The 20,818-nt window shown below is 33.7% G+C and overlaps 1 protein-coding gene across 2 annotated transcripts in view; it reads right to left on the reverse strand.

Annotated features, from left to right (window-relative positions):
• The window catches only part of LOC118201817 (flavin-containing monooxygenase 5-like), a 210,149-nt gene that overhangs the window by 39,397 nt on the left and 149,934 nt on the right, over nt 1-20,818 (reverse strand). Inside the window, exon 1 of one of the 2 annotated variants that reach the window (XM_085810376.1) lies at nt 11,294-11,317. The exons of the other annotated variant lie outside the window; for it this stretch is intronic. The gene's annotated coding sequence lies outside the window, so the exon portion shown is untranslated. Of the gene's footprint in view, nt 1-11,293; nt 11,318-20,818 lie in introns of those variants that run through there. 2 annotated transcript variants of the gene reach the window in all.

Consider the following 20,818-nt stretch of genomic DNA (forward strand, 5'->3'; position numbering starts at 1 on the left):
CAATTACACTGAGAAAGGGGGAAATTATTAACAAAGATCGGAGACATTACAGCATATTAATAAAATTGATTGTGATACGGATAGTAGAAAACCATTTATGTGCAGTATCATGCGCATTTATGTACAGTGTATATTTCGTGTTGCATTTATGTACAGTGTACATTTGTATTTTAGTATTAAAATAGTTTGTTAGAAACAGTTAATTATAACAATAAAAATAGAATTTTTTATAATAATATATAAGGTATATTCTCTCTCCTTCCAGCATGCCTTCGAGCAAAAAATAACATGAAAGAAACTCAAAACAAAAAATTCCGCGCAGAATTTCACTCTACATAACAACTTTATCAAAAAAATCAATAAAAATGTATTATATATATAAAAAAATGACAATGAAATATGCTAGTCTCTTAAAAACAGTGACATAAGAAATACGATGAAAGTTTAACGTGTCCGAAAAATCAAAGAAAAATAAACTGTACATTTTTAAAAATAAACTTTTTTAGAAAAACTCCCGTTGAAAAGGTGTTAAGCTCTTTGTTAAATAAATTCGTATTGAATCGATTTATTGAAACACGAAATTTATTTTAAGTTCGTAAAATAGCTAAGCGCCTACGTTTCATGACGATGTGAAAATGGAGTGTGTAGAGTAAAATCTCGCTTTCCTATAGCCCATTATGTCTCAATATGACACGATTTCGTCACAAAACATAGAATAAAAAAAAAATTGAATTCGAATTTCGAAAAAATCGCTTCGAGATGCACTGGCTCTTGTCTAGATACACCCATGTACCAAATTTCGTAGCCGTGGGTCTATTAGCTTATGCGCAGCGCGAACGAAAGAAAACACACAGACAGACTCTTTCTTTTATTATATATAGAGATAATAACGGATTAACGAATGACATTCTAACCTCAGTAATCGGCAAATCCGTGCCGATGTTCTCTAGGAAGTCCGCCCCTTATACAGCTAGCTTGTGTGCACTTGCCATATTTAATAAAACAAAGGAAAGTAGTTTTCCTCAAAAATAATGATGAAATGAGAGGCACTTTTAATGTTCTCTTTTAGCATCCACAGTTTTAATGCCAGAATTGCAAAACTATTGCTTTCTCTGTCAGCTCACCAGGGTATGTTTTTGATTAGATACAGAATCCGAATGAAAATGCTACACTTGGCATCCTTCCTATGCGCGCATTTCATAAATTCATGAAGGCATTAAAAGTGAAAACACTCCTCACAACAACTGATAAATATGATTTTATATTTTTGTGATTTTAATGGCATACTTGTTTTAATTTTCAAAGTTTAATGTTATTTAATGGTTAATTATGAACTCTCGTAAAGTAGCCAAACTTCGGCATTAATACCTAACTGATTAGAATTTGCATAAATGTAAACTTATCGATCATGAACATATTATACATTAGTGAACTAGAAATAACAGAAACTCGGGTCGCAAACGTTATCTGTTTAAAAGACGGCACCATGATGAACGGTGTCTCGAGTTGCGAACACTCAAGTTATGGTTTTCAAAGGTGTTTTAAGGAATGTATACTCAAGGGCAGAGCTTAATTTCTAAGATTAGAAATGCCGGAGCCCTATGGAAGACCGTCAGCGAAGAGAAACAAGAGTAAATAAATAAATAAAATGACTATTAAACTCATTAATAATTTTAAAATTTAATAATTAAATATTATAAAATTAATTAATAGCTATTTAATTAATGTTTATAAATTGTTATTTAATCAATAATTATTATATAAATAATTATAACTTAATTGATAATTATTAGATAAATCATTAATTATAATTTAATTGATAATTATTAGATCATAAACTATTATTTATTGATTGAATTAATTAAATAAAATGTAAAGAGATCAATTGAATTTTAATATAATTTTATTGTTAAAATAAAATTTTCGAGATAAAATTTCTACTGAAATTGTAATTCAATTACATAAAAAATGTGCCGCAGCATTCTTATTCAGTGCTCCGGTGCGTTCCGGCTAGAATTATGATTTATTACAAAAACTAAGAAGCACCGGAGCCGAGATCCGGTGGGCACCGGCCCAATTTAAGCTCTGATCGTAGGGGGGTGAAAAGGTTCTTTTATCATAACCAAAATTAAACATTCTTAAAGTATAGCTGATGAAAATTCCAGGGAGAAACAGAATGAGGGTATGAGTGGGTGGAAACAAAAAATGAGGGGAATCTTGGTGAGAGAGAATGTTCTCTTTGATCGCCGCTGTCTGCTGATATAATTATAGCCATCAAGCAGATGTATATCAGGGATAAAATGAATCCTGAATCTGACTCCTAAGGATGAATGTAAAGTTGCTGTTTGCTCTTCCCCCACATTAGTGGATACTGTGAGAAGACGATGTATAGGACGTGCTTGAGCAGTTTATCTCAATATTTCACTCTTACTGTACTCGCTGCCACAACGCACATTTAAGAACACAAATTTTCCTTTCTGCGAGGATAACTAACTGTAAGCATCGATAACAATACACTAGAAACGATGGCATGGCGAGAAATTTGCGCGTTCCTAAACAAACTCCCCCGAATATATTGTCCTTCTTAAAGGGAAAGGTTTCCGCATGTGAGTTAAGGGATTTTACTTGAACGTCTCATGTTCTCAGGAGTTCGTATTTCTAAGGAAATAGAGGTTGCAAAGTCTGCTTATTGTTAAACTAAAATGTTAGGAATTCTAAATTTTTTTCCCTTTAAATTGTGTTTCAGTTTTATAAAAAGAAGTACCGGAGCTCATCTTATTTAAGGCACCGGTACGCTCCGGCTAGAATTGTAATTTATCTTAAAAATTGAGAAGTACCGGAGCTGGGTTCCGGTGGGCTCCGGCGCAATTTAAGCACTACTCAGGGGCTTCCTGAAGACTCATTTAATATTTTCCGCTGTTCACGTTAACAAAGCAATGACTTACAGGATGATTTACAAATGCCTTACATGACCATAAGTTCGACATGGACGGAATTATAACCATATTTTTTTGCAGGCAGACACTTGAGGCTTTCCTGTGATCAACGATATTATGTGGATGAACAATGAACAAGTGGAATGTCTACATTGAACACATATATGGGTTAAAAGAGGAGCTCACCAACTTCAACAAGACGTAAAGTTTTCACATACCGATAGCGCCGTGATAAAGCCACAGAACATTCATTTTCTCGTGTTACAAACATTTTAAAAGGCAGAGAACAGGCACGTGGGACAACGTTTTGAGTAAAACAGGGACTCACCGAGTCTCAGGTGGAATTTAGAAGCAAAGGAAAGTTGAATGAAGACGCCCCGGGATGAATTCCACTAAATCTTTAAAAATATTTCAGTTGTTGATAGACTAAATATTTAAAGAAAAATCATGTAAGCTTTCAGTACTAAGACCTTTAATCGTAAATTAAGAATTTGTCAAATACGATTGGTGGCGACATCTATCGGCTCTGAATGATAATAATTTACTGAAAGTAATCTTTTCCCAGGGGGTGAGAGTTTATAAATTTACGATCATTTCTAATTTCAAATATTATCAAAATTTATTCAGAAAGCAGATGAAACTTCTCCATGGACAATTACACCAACTTTCTCATTTTATAATTTTTTTTTTAAACCAAGACGTAGAAAATTATATGTATATGTTGTACGGGACATATTTTGTGCAATTATGTCTTAGATCAGGGTTTCTTAAACTGTGGGTCGCCAAAATTTTAGCAGTTTTGATATTTTTTTAAGTTATTATAATAATTTTAAAATTACCAAATATTTTTACGCGATGTATCTGAAAATACTTAAAGATAAGACAATACAGACAAAGAAAAAAACGAAAACGTTTCGACGCATTCTTTTCATAACATAAACGTTCATTTTCCTTGTTTTGGGGCGCACCAGCGGCCGAGCGGTAAAGTCGCTGAACACTGGTAATTCGGTCCGAGATTCAAATCCCGCTAACGAACTGGCTACATGGGCGTTTTCGAGGTTTTGCCCATGTGTAACGTGTATACGAGCCAGTTACCCTTAGAAAGTCTTCCCCAAAGGCATCCCTTAGGCAAATAGCCCTCGAAGCTTTGTCATGATCACTATCACACACACCCATTTTCCTTGCTTTGCACGTGACGCAGTCATTTCGTCGGTTACTTATTTAAAATTTTCACATTGTTCTATATTTTAATATTAAAAATTAATGACCCTAAAACTGCAATAGTATATTACAGTACAAGTGAAAAAATTGACATGGGGTCGCGAAAATATTTCAGTGATAAGAAAGGATCACGACTTAAAAAAGTTTAAGAAACCCTGACTTAGGTGATACATCATTGATTAAAATAGTCTTATTATTCAAAGATCATTCATAATAATAATAATAATCTAAAAAACCTGAAAGATTTCAGATTTTAACGGTCGCCCAATAGGGTTTATTAAGGTTTTCTACGTTCTCGCTGAGCTCCCAAACTACTAATCCCGTGTTACACTCATTGCTACTAACTCCTCCCTTCGCTGTCTTTTTCGTTTGATTATTAAGCATCATCTTTGCACTTACCCCACACACAATTCAATAGCAAAAATTTTAAAAGCGCAGTGGCACACACCATGTGGGAATTAATGGATTCCGTGCAGCAAATTGCTGTCTAATTCTAGAATTTTGATGCAAGTGCGAAGAAAATGTTGCTTATTTATAAAGCTAAAAAGACAAAAACAATGGGCTAGTAGGAATGCGAGTAAAACAGCGAGAGCGTAAAAAACCTTAACAGACCCTTTTGAGCGAACGTTAAAATCTAGGTTTCAGATTTTGTTTATTATTATTTTCATTGTAGTTCAAAAAATAATTATTTTCAAGTTCTTAATTTTCCGAAAGTTACGTTGGTACAGTTTTAAAGCAATTTTAAATAGCTAATACTAGTTAATATGACTGCGATTGAGATGGAAGTAACATGTCCGGCTTTTACCTTATTACAGTATAAAGTCTGTAATCCGGACGTCCATTATCCAGAATGATCTATAATCCGGACCTCAAAGCGACAAACTTTTTTTGGTATGCTTTACGCATGCGCGTTAATGCACATTTAAGCATTCGCATGCGCGTTGGGAGGATACGTTAAAAAATGCTTGGCATAATTTATGGCCAGCTGCCATATTTCATTAGGACGAAGAAGATGATAGCAGCGAATTTGAAAGTTTTCGGACATCGCAAACTAAAGGTGAAATTTTTCAGTTATTGGATTTTCTAAAGAAATGTGGAGAAGCGGTAATAAATGAAGATGATATAACAGAAGTTTTTCATTGCGACGACAATGCCCTAATCAATTAACGGACGGCGAAATCTGTAGTATGGTTCTAGATCCAGAAAATACCGCTTCCGATAGGCGGAACTTTGTAACTGAACAAGAAATTATGTCTGTTTACAGAATTAAAGAGAAAGTATTAGCACAAAAACGAAGCAACTTAAACAACTTACATTGAAAGAAATGTTTAACAAAGTAAACAAATAAATATTAAGCTTTTTTTTTATAAATTTTGATACCCTTTATATCATAATTGCTCTTTATTTCATAAATTACGATTTCATATTTTTAATCGTATAATTTCTGCATTTATATCTTACAAGATTTAAATTGATTATCTATAATCCGGAAAAAAACCCTACTCCGGAATTGCCGAAGTCCCGACGAGTCCGGATTACGGACTTTGTACTGCACTCGCTATTTAACTACTGCAAATGTACGCAGAAAATGTAGAGCGAACATTCCCTGCTTGTTTTCTGGGATGGCCTCCGAAAACGTTTTCGCGAAATATTCAATTACTTTTTGTCATGTAAATGGCACAGATCAAGTTAAATAAATTGTTTCTAAACACGAATGCTTTTCAACAAAATGAAGCTTCCAAATTATGCCTTATGTCTTTAACATTGGTTAAAGTGATCGTAAAGCATTAGTCAACGAAATTTATGAAAATGCATTTAACTGAGTATTTATATAAGAAGAGGTTTTAATATGTCTAAAAGAATACTAATAAAATTTGTAGTTAAATAATGAAAAACTAGTTAAAAGGCTACTTCCAGCTCAATCGGAGTGATAGTAAGTAACTAGTACTAGCTACTTAAATTTGCTATAAAACTGTCACAACGTATCTTATGGAAAGTTAAGAACTTAAAAATAATTATTTTTGGAACTACAATGAAAATAATAATAAAAAAAATCTGAAACCTAGAATTTAAATGTCACCCAAAGGAGTTAGTTAAGGTTTTTTACGTTTTCGCTGAGCTAGTAGTCTATCAGTCTGTTTTACTCTCACTTTTACTAACCCACTGTTTTTGTGTTTTTCAGCTTTACAAATAAGCATCATTTTATTCGCACTTACGCCATATACAATTCGACAGCAAAATTACAAAAAAATGTTAAAAGCAGCATAGCAGTACACGTTTAGAATTCCTAATGTAGCGTTAAGTATTGGCATACTTTTTTTTTTTTCGTCTTTTCTCAATTCATCATATCAGAGTTTCTTACCAAGATGGCTTTAAAAAATCTTTTTTTGTCTTTTTATTATTAACGTTTATTTATTTCGTTTACTTTATTTATTAAATATTATGCTCTTCGCCCTTACGTCTCAGAAAATTTTATTCAACAGCAGAATCACAAAATATTTAAAAACAGCACATCTATAGAATTTTCGATAGATTATCTCGCTATCGCGATAATTTTTTTTTTTTTGGTACAGTGTTGCCACTGTTCGCTTTGAAATTATTGAGTTTGTTAATCAAAAATTCGTTAAAGTTTCACAAAATATGAAATCGATCATAAAACAATCCAAATTTCAAATTTGGGATTTCAGATGCCCATATTCACAGTAAGATTACGTGATTCAAAATTCGATGGCTCTATGTACCGTTGCTATATCACAATGCGAGAAACATGCATACATTTATGCAGATTCTTCATGATTTAATTTCTTTAAATATAATGCAGGACTCTAACATTGGGTGGCAACAGTTTGAAAAGTAAAACGGATATTTATAGTGAACCAACGCCAAATGGCAATTAGTTCTTTTTATTCCTTCAGAGACAAAGCCCCTTTGGACTAAAATGAGTTAAAAATAAATAAAAATCTGAAAGCTTTCAGATTTTACATTACGCCCAAAGGGGCGTTTCTTTAACGTTTCGCGTGTTACATTTATTTATTAAATATCATGTTCTTCGCACTTAAAACATAAAATTCAATTCAACAGTAATGTCGCAAAATAATTTTAAAATGAGCATACCGTTAGAATTTCCGGTACACATTCTCGTGCGCTGGAGATAAAAATGTTTTTTAGTTTTTCGCAGAGTGTTGCCATTGCTCACTTTGAAATCGTTGAGTTTGTTAATCAAAAATTCTTGTTAACATTTTAGAAAATATGAAATCGCTAATTACACAAATTCCAAATTCCAAATTCGGGCTTCCAGATGCCCATATTTAGTGGAAGATTACGTTATTTAAAATTGGATGGCTCTAGGTACCGTTGTTTTATCACAATGTGGAAAACATGCATATATTCATGGAGGTTTTTCATTCTTTAATTTCTTTAAATATAACACAGGGCGATAATATTGGGTGGCAACAACTTGAAAAGTCAACCGGCATTTATGCAACCAACGCAATATGCCGAAACGAAATTAATAGTACTTCAGGGCAAATATCTCCTTTGGATTAAAAAATGTTTACTATGTTTATAAAATAACTAGTGTAGTTTTGTTAATAATATTAAACAATTCTCATTCTCAATTATTAATTTTTATTAATGAATAAAGCGATATTTCACTGGAACTCGCAAGTGTACAAACACTTTTTGAAGCCAATGTATATATGTAAGTTCTTTGAACGTGCTTCTTTTTAGGTGTATAGTATGTTGAATTTCAAATTTATTCTTTACGTATTTCATATTTTATACAAGTTTAACTAATTTTCGATTAACAAACTCGGCTATTTGAATTCAAGAAGTGGCAACACAAGTGGAAATAAAATACTTTTATCGCCAGCGAGACAGACTGTTGCTATTTACGAAAATGTAAAATATTTATTCTTCAATTTAAATCCATGTTTGGTTATTTGAAAGCAATACTGCTTGGAATACAATACTTCAATTTTCCACGCCACGGCATGTTGCCATTCAGTAAAGCTTTTTAACTTTCGAATTTATTCTATCCGGAACAAATCCGGAAAGCAATACACACAATTCTTAAGAATACTTTTTCCACTTTTTAATACGACTGATACAAGCAAAAACTCATCAGTGCTTTAAATGAGCAAAAATGCTTTTATCTAATTAGAAATACTACATTTTTAATGAGATCACACTAGCTAGATTCATTAAAATCATTACATATTCTTTTCCTTTTTAAGATAATTCTTTTATGTGTCTCGAGAAGTTAGTTTTCAGGACTATTCCGAACACTCCATTGGGAATTTTAAAGATTTTATGCTATTCTTAAATTTATTCTAATCTTAAATATTTTGTGATTTTGCTCTTCAATTTTATGTGGCGTAAATGCGAAGAAAGCGATACTTAATAAGAAAGCTGAAAAGAATAAATAAATAAATAAATAAAGAATATCTGGAAGGTTTTAGATTTTAAATTACGTCCAAAGGGGCGTTGTTTAACATTTTGTGTTGGATTTCAAAGGGGGCAACGGCAACGTTGTACAGAAAAAAACATTTTTATCTCCAGCGCGTGAGACTGTGTATCGTAAATTTTAAAGATAGGCCCAATTTAAAATTATTTTGCGATATTACTGATGAACTGAATTTTATGGCTTAAATGAGAAGAACATAACATTTCATAAATAAAGGTAACACACAAAATCTTAAATAAACGCCCCTTTGGACGTAATTTAAAATCTGAAACCTTTCAGATTTTTTAAATTTTATATTTATTTTATGTGTGCATATTTAACATAGGCAATAAGTTGTGTAAATGGCAAAATCTCTCTCTCTCTCTCTTTTTTTTTTTAAATATTTCTATTGAGAAATTGAAAAATAATCATTGTAAAATGTAGTGGTGTTACTAAAGTTTTTCAATTTTTGTTTAGATGGTACTCGTTAGTCAAAAGGTTGGAGAAATGCTAACTACCATATTTTGAATATCGCTCAATTCAGATTCTGTTATTCTCAGAAGTACTTTTCCCGTGTTTTCTTCGCGAGAATTTTAGCGCAAAGAAATATCTCCAAGCGACTGAACAGGAAATTCAATGAATAAAATGCTACCGCAGAGTGGCAGAAGCTTGCCTAATCGGGATTTCTCGGTAGCACTGTAAGAAATCACAATATTACTCATATATGGAGCAGCTGCAAGATGTTATGACGGCGGCTAAGCCTCGAAGGAAATTGCCAAACCATGACTTTCCGACATGTTTGGACACTTCGTCGAAAATAATGCTCATGCAAGAAAATACTCTTGCGCAGAAGAAAAACAAAATGGGACAAATAATACATCTTCCCCGTTCTACTGGGCCCATTGACGAAAATAAACTTGCGTTTTTCATGTCTGCGACTTAGGATACAGTGGCCACCAAAAGTGTTCGTACACTTAATGATTTTCATTGAAATAGGGCTCTAACCATTAATTAAAGCAAACTTTCTGAATGAGATTTTAATAATAAATCTATAATCTAAAATTATATGAAATATTTTTTTTAAATATAGCGAAACTTTATTTTTAAGAAATTATTAATAAAAACAAACATTTTATCTCACAAAAGTCTTCGTACACTTCAAAAAAAAATCATGACATATTAGTAAATATTTTCCTTTTTCGTTAAATTAATATTTAGTAGGATATCCTTTAGCATCCACAACAGCTTTTAAGCGTCTGGGAATAGATTTTACTAGTTTTTTTGTAATTTCAGTATTAATGTTCATTCATTATTCCATCATGGCTGTTTTGAGTTCGCTTTTCGTTTTGATGTCATGTTTTCGTAGTCTAACCTCCAGTTTTTTCCAAACGTGTTCTATGGGGTTTAAAAGTGGTGACTGAGGTGGTGTTTTCAAAACCTGTGGACAATTATAGAGACACCGCAGGCGAACGTTGAGAGCCGTATGCTTAGGATCGTTATCATGATTAAAAATAAAGTTGTTTCCAATACCCAAATTTTGGGCTCATAATTTTAAATTGTCTCTTAAAATATTTAAATAAAGAGAATGATTCATTATGCCATCAATAAATACCAAATTACCTAGTCCTGATGTTGCCATACACCCCCACACAAGAACACCTCCACCGCCATGCTTAATTGTTGCAACTAGAATGATTCTTTTAGAATGATGTTCCACATTTTTTCTTCTCCACACAGTTATTCAACCATCGGAACCAAAAATGTTAAATTTGCTTTCGTCAGCAAATAGGACATTATTCCAGTACGTTTCGGGTGTGTTTATCATTGATTTTGCGAATGGAAGCCTAAGCTTTCTGTTTTTCTCAACAAAACATTTTTACGGGCAGAACGCCCATGTAATCCAGCTTCTCTGAGAACTCGTCGAATGGTTTCAGGTGAAATTGAAGTAGAAAACTTTGCATTAAATTCTACAGAAACTTTTACAGCACTCAAACGTCGGTGTTTCACAAATTTTCTAACAATAAATCTCTCATCACGTTTAGTTAACTGTCTCGGTCGACCTTTTCTTATCTTGTTTTCAATCCGATTTTTTCTTTGAAGCGTATTATCACATATTGCACTATGGAATGGGATAAATTAACTAATTTAGCGATATTTCGAATTGATTTACCCCTACTACGACGAAACATTTTAAATTTTCGAATGCTGTTTGTAATTTATTTACGAATGCAATCCATTTTCAATAATAAATAGAATATTATGAAGTAAAGAATAAAAAATTAAAGCAAAAAATTTTTAAATGCCACCAAAATGCAAAAATGTTTAAAAAAGCGGCAAACGATAATTTTAATTTTGATTTTATCCAAAAAATATTTCAGTGTACGAAGACTTTTGTGAGATAAAATGTTTGTCATTTCTTGATCATTAATTTCTTATAAATAAAGTTTCGCTATATTTTAAAAATATTTCGTGTAATTTTGTTAAGAATAGATTATAGATCTTATTATTAAAATCTCATTCAAAAAGTTTACTTTTAATTAATGGATAGAGCCCTATTTCAATGAAAATCATAAGTGTGCGAACACTTTTGGGAGCCACTGTATATTGGGTTGAAATATGAGTAATGGCCGTTTTTTTAGTTTAAATATTTTTATTTTAACAAAACAGAAAACAATAAGTTAGTCAATAATACCTGAGTTTATGGACTTTCCCCATAGACACGAAATTTCGAACTATAGTCATTTGGCTATAACGTTATTCGTTCAGCTGATTCTCGAGTGGTTTGACTCGCGTCTTCTGCAGAAGTTGATTCAAACGCTCTTCATCAAACTCATTGGGTCTTCCGAAACGAGCAGTATCTTCAAGGCCGAAATTTCATTTTTGAATTTGGCAAACCAATTTCTTGCAGTTCGTTCAGGCATTCCACCTTTTCCATACACTTCAAAATCTCTCTGGCAACAGTGACGCCTCGATTAAACGCAAAAAGAAGGTGGGTATCGAAAATGCTTATTTTTGTCGACTTGACACTCCATTTTAATGATCTGAAAAATAACAAAAATTAGTTCAGAAAAAAAAAAAAAAAAAAATATTTACGCCATCTTGTAGGGGAAAAATTCTCTTTCGAATAACGCAAAACTTTTCGCCAATACATTTTACTTTTACCACGTAATTTTAAACACAGCATGAACTGCTATTACTTATGTTTCAACCCAATATATTAAATTCCTGTACAGCATTGTTCTAACATAAGCATTTTGACACAAAATCGGACTTTTTCTGAAATAACTAGCCGATTTTTTTCTATATTTCGATTCCACCACTCAAATTACTCCAGCGTCCTCGGCAACTCTCTCAATTTTGAGATGGTTACAGTGAAAGGAAAGCGTTCAAACTTCAAACATGTTTTCGCAGACATTGCAAAACTTTCCAAGTCACCATGTTTTCTCGAAAACTGCATGTCGCCGCCAGGGGGTCTTGTAAGGATTTTAAGTTTTATTAGCGTTTATTTTATTTTAAAACTTTCCTATCCTCTCGTATTTTCCATTTCCGGGCAGAGTAAGCGGGATTAGATTTCTTTATGCAAATGAGCAAGTAAATTACCAAGTATTTAAGATATGGCGGTAGTATTCGGTTTTGAGGGCCGTAAAAAATCGCCAAACTATTGTTGATGCCAGTTCTGCCAAAAATAATTGCGGCAACCGTAACGCAAGAAAGGAAGTATTATAGTAAATAACTATCTAAGATTGATGTTTTAATTTAGATGAAAGGTTAATTTCATATAATACATTTTTATTATTATAATTTATATAAAAAAGGCTAAACATGACTGAGTGGAAGCATAAAATAACTATTTCAGATCATTATTTTACTTTATATAAAAATTGCTAAACATAACTGAATGGATGCCTGCATCGCTATTTCGCTACCGAGTTATCGCTAAAGCATAATTTCATCTCGCTGGTTGTTCAAACAAAATTTTCTATAATGAATGATGCTTTTTCTTTGAAAAATTTCTCGGTAAAGTGCAGAATCGCCCACTTATTTGTTTGCCGCTTTTTACAAGTGTAAAAATAATTGGATTTTTGTCAATTTTCTTTTACTTTTTAAGTGAAAATAGGTCGATGTTTTCATAGATAAAGTCAAAAGTGTGCGCAGTGCCATTTTTGCGCAATTCTGGGATTTTTTTTAAGTGGAAATAGGTCGATGTGTACATGAATACCTAGTATGTGCAATTCTAAAAAACGCGTCAAACAGTGGGTGATTCTGCACTTTACCCAAAATTCTACTGCAGACTTTTCGTCATGGGCAATTCCCAAATTGCTAAATCCATAGGATATCAAAAAAGAATTTAAAAATTAAACTTGTATTTCAATGGCGTCTTAAGAAATATAGAACTATATAAACTTTCGCAAAATGAAATCAGCGCGTACGCTAGATTTGGCGGGCTGTTAAATAGGCGCGTTTCCTAGATTTGGCACTTTTGCGCATACATTTTCGCTGCAATTTTTTTACGGTCTTCAAAACGGAATAGTACCGATATGGCTTATACGGTATTTCTCCCGCCTTCTTAGCATGCCTTTGTAGTGTGGCGGTCTGCACGCTCGGCGCGTATTCCAGAGGTCCGTGGTTCGATTTCCCGCGAAGGCGTTGCTCATTTTTCTTCTTTTATGCTTCCAAAAAATCCTAATGACTCTACAGTCTTTTAGCCAAAAGAGTTAGAGTGAGAGAGTTCTTGCCGCCTTACCACGCGCGTGCTTTTCAATCAGTTCCTGTCTGCCTTTAATTCCAGAACTTCATTCTCGCTGATACTTGAAGACGTATTGTAGTGTCTTGCATTCTGCTCACTACATTCTGTTCACTACTGAGTTAAAAGGCCAATCTTCGCGTTACTAGTCTTTCTAAAGTATTTAAGTTTAGTTCTTATTTAGTTAAGTTAGTTTTACCTCTTATTTTCTGCGTTTTAGACCATAAGTGCTGGTCTTTGTGTACCGAAGTGCGGGAACCTCTGTACGCTGTGAAAAATAAAGTGTAATTTAACCATTCTGATCCTTGTCGTATCTACTACACACACACGAGCACAGGTTTAGTAAGTTCCCTGCTTCCATTCAGGATTTGCAGATGTTTCCAAAGGCAATTAAAAGGAACAGTCTTACTTGGCAGTCTCAACCTGATTCCTCCTGGCATAAACTTAGCGGCACCTTTACGAAAGTTGGCCCATGGCTCACGAAAATACAAGCATTCATGTTGCCAGATCGTGCGATTTTGCGCAAATTTGCGACTTTTGACGAACCTGTGCTACTAAAATTTTAGTATTTGCGATTTTGCGAAATCCGTCATTTCTTATGCTATTTCTTGCGAATTCTTTTTAATATATCGTAAAATGCTTTCATTTTAAAATAATTTATCAATTAAATATAATTTACATTAAAAACAGTTTATTTAGACTTAACTAAAAGTTGACAGCTGGCAATCTTATTTAGATGTGCACTTTCCTTTTACGAGAAAGGGGTAAGGGAAGTGAAAAAAGTAAAAAAAAAAAAAAAAAAAAAAAAAAAAAAAAAAAAAAAAACAATGCTTCGGGACCTCTCACTACCCTTCCTCGTCCTCCTTGCATTTCGTTTTTAAGTCAGTTCCCCGCCTCTTCTAAGGTGATAATGAATCGAGCCAAAGAACTTGCAGCTTGCGTGCCATATGTTTGGGTGCCCAAACAGAGAAATAAATTAAATTCATACTCCTGAAAACTTTCACAGCGAGTCTGCGACCAGCTAGGCCCCCGTGCCGTTGCTGGGCGTCCAGACCCGTAATAATAAAAACTGAAACACGGGACTTTTGAATCTGCGTCCAACGCAGAAAAAATAGCCTCTCGATGCCCACGAAGGCTCACCTCCCGTCGCTGATGCCGTGGAGGACGTAGTGAGTTTTGAACCGCTACCGAAAGCACGAGATAATAAATCTGTGCGTATGAAATAAAAGAGGGAGCCGCCTGGACAACGGCTCCCAGGGCATTTCCTAGGTGTGCGCTATGAAATGGTGGATTCGAGTCGCTCGCAGCTCGAACGTTCTATGAACGTAAAAAAGCTACCTGGTTGATCCTGCCAGTAGTCATATGCTTGTCTCAAAGATTAAGCCATGCATGTCTAAGTACATGCCGTATTAAGGCGAAACCGCGAATGGCTCATTAAATCAGTTATGTTTCCTTGGATCGCACCTTACTACTTGGATAACTGTGGCAATTCTAGAGCTAATACATGCAGCAGAGCTCCGACCCTCTGGGGACGAGCGCTTTTATTAAAGACCAAATTCATACTCCTGATTATAATATTGATAAGAACAAAGCAATGAAAATGATTTGAAAATGAAAGCAACGCCATTTTTCTAAATAACAACGAAAATAAACTTAAAAATGAAAGAACAAGGTTTTCTTATGTAATCAGAACCTGAAATAGATTCACCACACAGAACGGAAAAATCACTGAAAAGCATTCCTCAATTAAAATGTTCACGTCTAAGCAAAAAAAAAAAAAAAAAAAAAAAAAAAAACAATAAATTAAAAAAAATTAACTGGCAACTCAAAAAAATTAATACAAAAGAGCTAACAGTCTAAACGTGAGGAACCTCTTAAGAATGGAAGCCGCAAATTAATTAAAAAATTGAAACCTAAATTAAATGAGAATTAATTAAAAAAGAAATGGATATTTAAACAACTGAAAATGAGCAATATAGTTTTAAAATTTTACTTAAAGCTAAGATATGTAAATTAAAAAGGCTAAAAATTGAACACAGTCTGTAACTGAGAACCAATAGACAGTAAATTTGTGATGACGTCAGAGGTCATGTGCGCCTGCGAAACTATGACGTGACAAAATCATGTGATCGCCGACATCATTTGCGACTTTTTTGAGTCTACATTTACTGTTTTAGTTGAAATTTTTCTGGCAACACTGCAAGAATTAAGACACAGAGGTGCGCGGTACCCTAATGAAGTTTAGTATATGCCATGAAGAATACCACGTTCATCAAGATTCCTGACATTCTTTTAAAGATCTAAATGAAGAGTCAAAGACATGACTAAATGTGCCGGCATTTGCTAGCATAAATTCAGCATAATAAAATTCAGTTTAACAGCAACATCGCAAAATAATTTTAAAATGAGCCTATCTTTAGAATTTCCGATACACAGTCTCGCGCGCTAGACACAAAAATGCTCTTTTTTTTTTTTTTTTTTTTTTTTTTTTCGTACAGTGTTTCCGTGGCTCGCTTTGAAATCTTTAAGTTTGTTAATCAAAAACTCGTTAAAGTTTTGCAAAATATAAAATATGTACATAATAAAAGAAAGAGTCTGTGTGTCTTTCGTTCGTGCTGTGCGTAAGCCTATAGACCCAGGGCTACGAAATTTGGTACATAGGTGCATCTACATAAGAGCCAGTGTACCTCGAAGAGATTTTTTCAAAATTCCAATCAGATTTTTTTTATGTTATCTTTTCGATTTTATCGCATCATTTTGAATAGTTTCGTTCTTTTAGAAATGTGGTTTTGGCAACAGTTTTTCATTCAGTTGTAAACTGGACTGCTGACTGTTGAAAATCAGCACTGTTGCCACTTGGAAAAAGGAGTCTGTGCAGTTTTTAAATTTAATGTTTCTCTTGGGTACTGTACGTTTGTTATGAGAAGGAAACGGAAAGTTGGTTAATTTGGTTGGCTAATGCAGACCACTACACCACGAAGGCACGCTAAGAAGGCGGGAGAAATACCTTATAAACCTTACTGGTAGAGCTTTTGATGGTAAATTCAGGGCTGAATGGTAGAAATGACGTCAAACACCCGGATGCTTAGGCAGGAAGCCCTACCCAAAATTGAGCACAACTTGACTTTTAAATTATTCATTGGTAATGATTCGCATCATGTGCAAGCCATGAGTTTAGAATGTCAAGAGGCTGCGCAAAGCTTACAACACATTTTTAACTTCATACTATTGGCTCATATTCTCCCTATATCTTGTTCAAATTTTCATTCGTTAATAAAATGCTTTTTATTCATCCACTCAAATTCAAATACACGTTTTAAATTTGTAGTGGATGACACTCGATGTTAATACAGTTTTTTCACATATTAAAGTCAATTCCTATTTATTGATTCCTGTTTATCGCAACTAAAGATAGGCTGTTTTTATTAATAAATATATTTTAAGACTTACAAATAATGACCGTTTAGAGTCGGACGAAGCGGATGTGTTGTCCCATTACGTAGCGAAAAATCTCCCTAAATTTCTATGTGAACATGATAATAATATATGTTTAAAATACAACCCTATACAATGTCCCTCGATTATTAAAATAAATAAGTAGCACTGCAGATTATGCAGTAATATACCTAGGACGCAAACTCTTTGCAGCAGATCAAGCATATGTCGCCTCCAGTCGTGTGAAATCATTAAATGGAATATTTAGTTGAAGAACTGGATTGCTCGAAACTCACCGGAAACGTTCCTTGCAATAATGAAGCATTACTACAAGGGATGGATAGAATGAGAAATTATAGATCACCATCATCTTCATGAATTAGAAACGAAAAAATTTTAATGTTAATAAAAAGTAATTAAAATAAAAATTTTCTTTGTTGACCTAAGTAGAAATTAATTGTGTATATATATATATATATATATTACTTGTTCATTGGAAGTTGTCTAACTGGTGAATAGTGATTAGCAAACGGCGGACAGCAGAAACATGAAATATTTATTACATTCGTACCATTCGATCAAATGGTGCCCGCAGGTAATTAAAATACACTAGACAACAAGCACAAAATAATGATAAAAATACGAAACACGAGCAGGTGCATTAAGTAATTGTTTAGAGAGGCCTTTTGCAGTTTACAGAATTGTTGTATTTGCCGCTACAAATTTTAATCACTGAGTTATTACTTTTGCCTTGGTTATCATGAAACGTTCTTGGCTAAGTAATTAAGTAAATAACATGTTCGTCATTGGAACATTTTCAGTACTTGAATTATCCTGTTACGAACGTACTAAGGAGAGTTTGTTAATTTGCCACCAAACACAGTTAGCATTTCCCCTCTATCTGGTCTATAAGAATGTACATGAGGGAAATAGTGAATTTGAATAACGGTTAAAATGTGGTATTTGATGGAAAGAAAAAATCTGATGTGTACACCACATGACTTCCATATATGGAATATTAAATTATACGCAATTTTCCTACATTTCATTGAAATATATCAAATTAATAGTTAATGAATTTTGAATTAAAACTACTTTGTCGATAGCGCATAAACATTAAAGTTCACTATATTTATTTACCATAGCGACACTTTGGCGCTAGGTTCACTTAATAGTGTTACATCTCATTCATTTTATAACTCAGAGTGCACAAAAATTGCATCATCTGAAGAATTACCACATGTTCTATTCAAATACTGTAATAAATCTAAAACGATGTGTAAAAGAAATTAAACAAATAAAAAACGAAACAGTTTTTCGCAGACGATTCAGCGCTGCTTACCTAATGAGCATGCGCTACTTATTAATTCAGTTCTCATTTCGCGGCAACGCAAAAATACATAAAAATTCAAAATATTTCCATTTAAACTTGAAAGCTATAGAAAAAAATAAAACACCGAATAGAGAAAAAAAAAAAAAACTTTTACAATTAAAATTACAGTTTCTACGCCAAAACAAGCCAATAACTTAAATGTTAATTCCAGAATGAATTACGCACAATTTAATTATGCAATCATAAAAGAAGACGTTACTTTCTTGTTGCGAAGCTTAGTTTCTCTAGATTGGCAACAAATCCACTATTCTGACAAGTTTCAAATGTAAAACACACATGGCTGCTACGGTAATCAGAAGTTAAGCTGAGCCGCACTTAACAAACTTTTAAACTATTGATAATTCCACAATTATTGCATGCAGGTTAACTATAGGCATAAAAGTCTTACCAAGATAACATAATTCAATCATTTTTAAAGCAATAATGCACAATTTACAAACATGTAAGAATAAAGAAATTGAAATTACTGAGCCGAGTAACAGAGTGGATATACTTTTGATGCTGCCGAGTGCAAGCAAAATACGAGGTGCACATCTACATGTTATAGTAATCCTATATACAAAATTTCAACGTTCTGAGGTTCCTCGTTTTTGAGGCTACTCGTTTTGAGTTTTGTGCGTACGTACGCACAGACGCTGCGAAAAATTCTCTTCAGAATTCATTTTAAATCAGATAATTTTTTGGGGGAAAAAGAGTCGTTTATTCTGTTCTTACTTACAGATGTCACGCAAAACCATCGTTAAATTGCATTGGATAGCGGTCGAAATGGATATTTTCGTTAAACTATGATGCCTGAAAATTTTCGCGATTACAATACTTCCTTTTTACTTCGTACAAGGAAGTAAAATAGGTGATAAATGATAATTCTTCACCACCAGTATTTGGCTATTAGGTTCCGTAAACCCTAGTCGCCCTTTAAAAGGGGAAGTATATAAGGTATTTCTCCCTCCTTCTTAGCATGCCTTCGTGGTGTAGTGGTCACCATGCTCGACGCGTATTCGAGAGGTCCTTGGTTCGAGTCCCGGACAGGGCATTGCACATTTTGTATGCCTCCTGCTTCGAAATACCTAATGTCTCTGCAAGTGATATCATCAAAAATGGCTGCGTTCCATTGTTGCAGATATAATGAGTGAGAATTAGTTTCTATCGAAATTTGTCCGAAATGGCAGTTCCATATGTGATATAGGTGTATATATATCTATACATACAATATGATTCTATGATTACGTAGTCAGTTGTGGTACATGGATTGAAAATTAGTTTGTTTCTTTGGCAATTGTTATGCATTAAAATGATACACATATTTCTTATGACGTGTAATATGCTACTATATGAATTTTCAAATGATGCTTCTCTCAGTCTAACTTAACTGACACCGGGGAGTTTCGCTAGTTTTAAAATAAACTGCGAAAATCCAAAATGGCGGCCCTTCCACGTTCCTGTTTCGCTTCCCTAGCAATAATGGAAATCTTAACAAAACTCTCGAATTCTTCCTTCCTATGAATGAATCGTTCCTAGCGAAACTCTTGAAATGGCTACAAAAAAATCTTCATTATTAATGCGTGGCGCATGCGTGGAATTTTCGAATTAATGCGTGGAATTTTCATGATTAATGTCACTGTGATTGTAATTTAGTTGACATTCCTAACCTTCATTCAAAAGTTTCGGTGGAATAAAAAGGTATAACAAGGGTACGTGCAATTCAGAAACCCATTATTCCTCATGCGGCTATCATGCTAGCAAAACTCTCGAATTCTTCCTTCCTAGCAATGAATCGTTCCTATCAAAACTCTTGAAAACGCTACAAGAAAAATGTTCATGATTAATGTCACTGTGATAGTAATTTAGTTGACATCCCTAATTTTCATTCAAAAGTTTCGATGAAATAAAAAGGTATAACAAGGGTATATGTAATTCAGAATTTAATTCAATTCAGAATCCCATTTACTCCTCATATGGCTCCCATGCTATCAAAACTTACTAATTCTTCCTTCCTAGCAATGAATCGTTCCTAGCAAAACCCTTGGAATGGCTACAAAAAAATCTTCATTATTAATGCCACCTTACATACCATATGTAATTTAGTTGAAATTCCTAACCTGCATTCAAAAGTTTCGATGGAATAAAAAGGTATAACAAGGGTATATGCAATTCAGAATTCAATTCAGAATCCCATTATTCTTCATGTGGCTCCCATGCTAGCAAAACTCTCGAATTCTTCCTTCCTAGCAAAACTCTTGGAATGGCTACAAAAAAATCTTCATTATTAATGCCACCGTGATAGCAATTTAGTTGATATTCGTAATCTTCATTCACAATTTTCGATGAAATAAACAGGTATAACATGGATATGTGCAATTCAAAATCTCATTATTCCTCATATGATTCGACGGTTCACGAGAAAAGCCCCCCAAAAAGTGCTGTACGGGGCGGACAGAGGTACTAGAAGTGTCCTGTGTAATCCAGTTTTCAGAAAAATTCGATTTCGCTTATTTCGAGCCACTATCCTCATCACCGGCACGAGAACTTGTCGACAAATTACTGTCTTGATGTCGTCTTATTGACTCGTACTAGATGGAACAGCCTTTGGGACAGCCATCATCGATGAAACGGCCAGATTACATCTCGGAATTCGTGATTTCCTT

This window comes from Stegodyphus dumicola, chromosome 2, assembly GCF_044657685.1.
Source record: "Stegodyphus dumicola isolate Sdum_Otavi_A_Nest chromosome 2, ASM4465768v1".
Classification (NCBI taxonomy): domain Eukaryota; kingdom Metazoa; phylum Arthropoda; class Arachnida; order Araneae; family Eresidae; genus Stegodyphus; species Stegodyphus dumicola.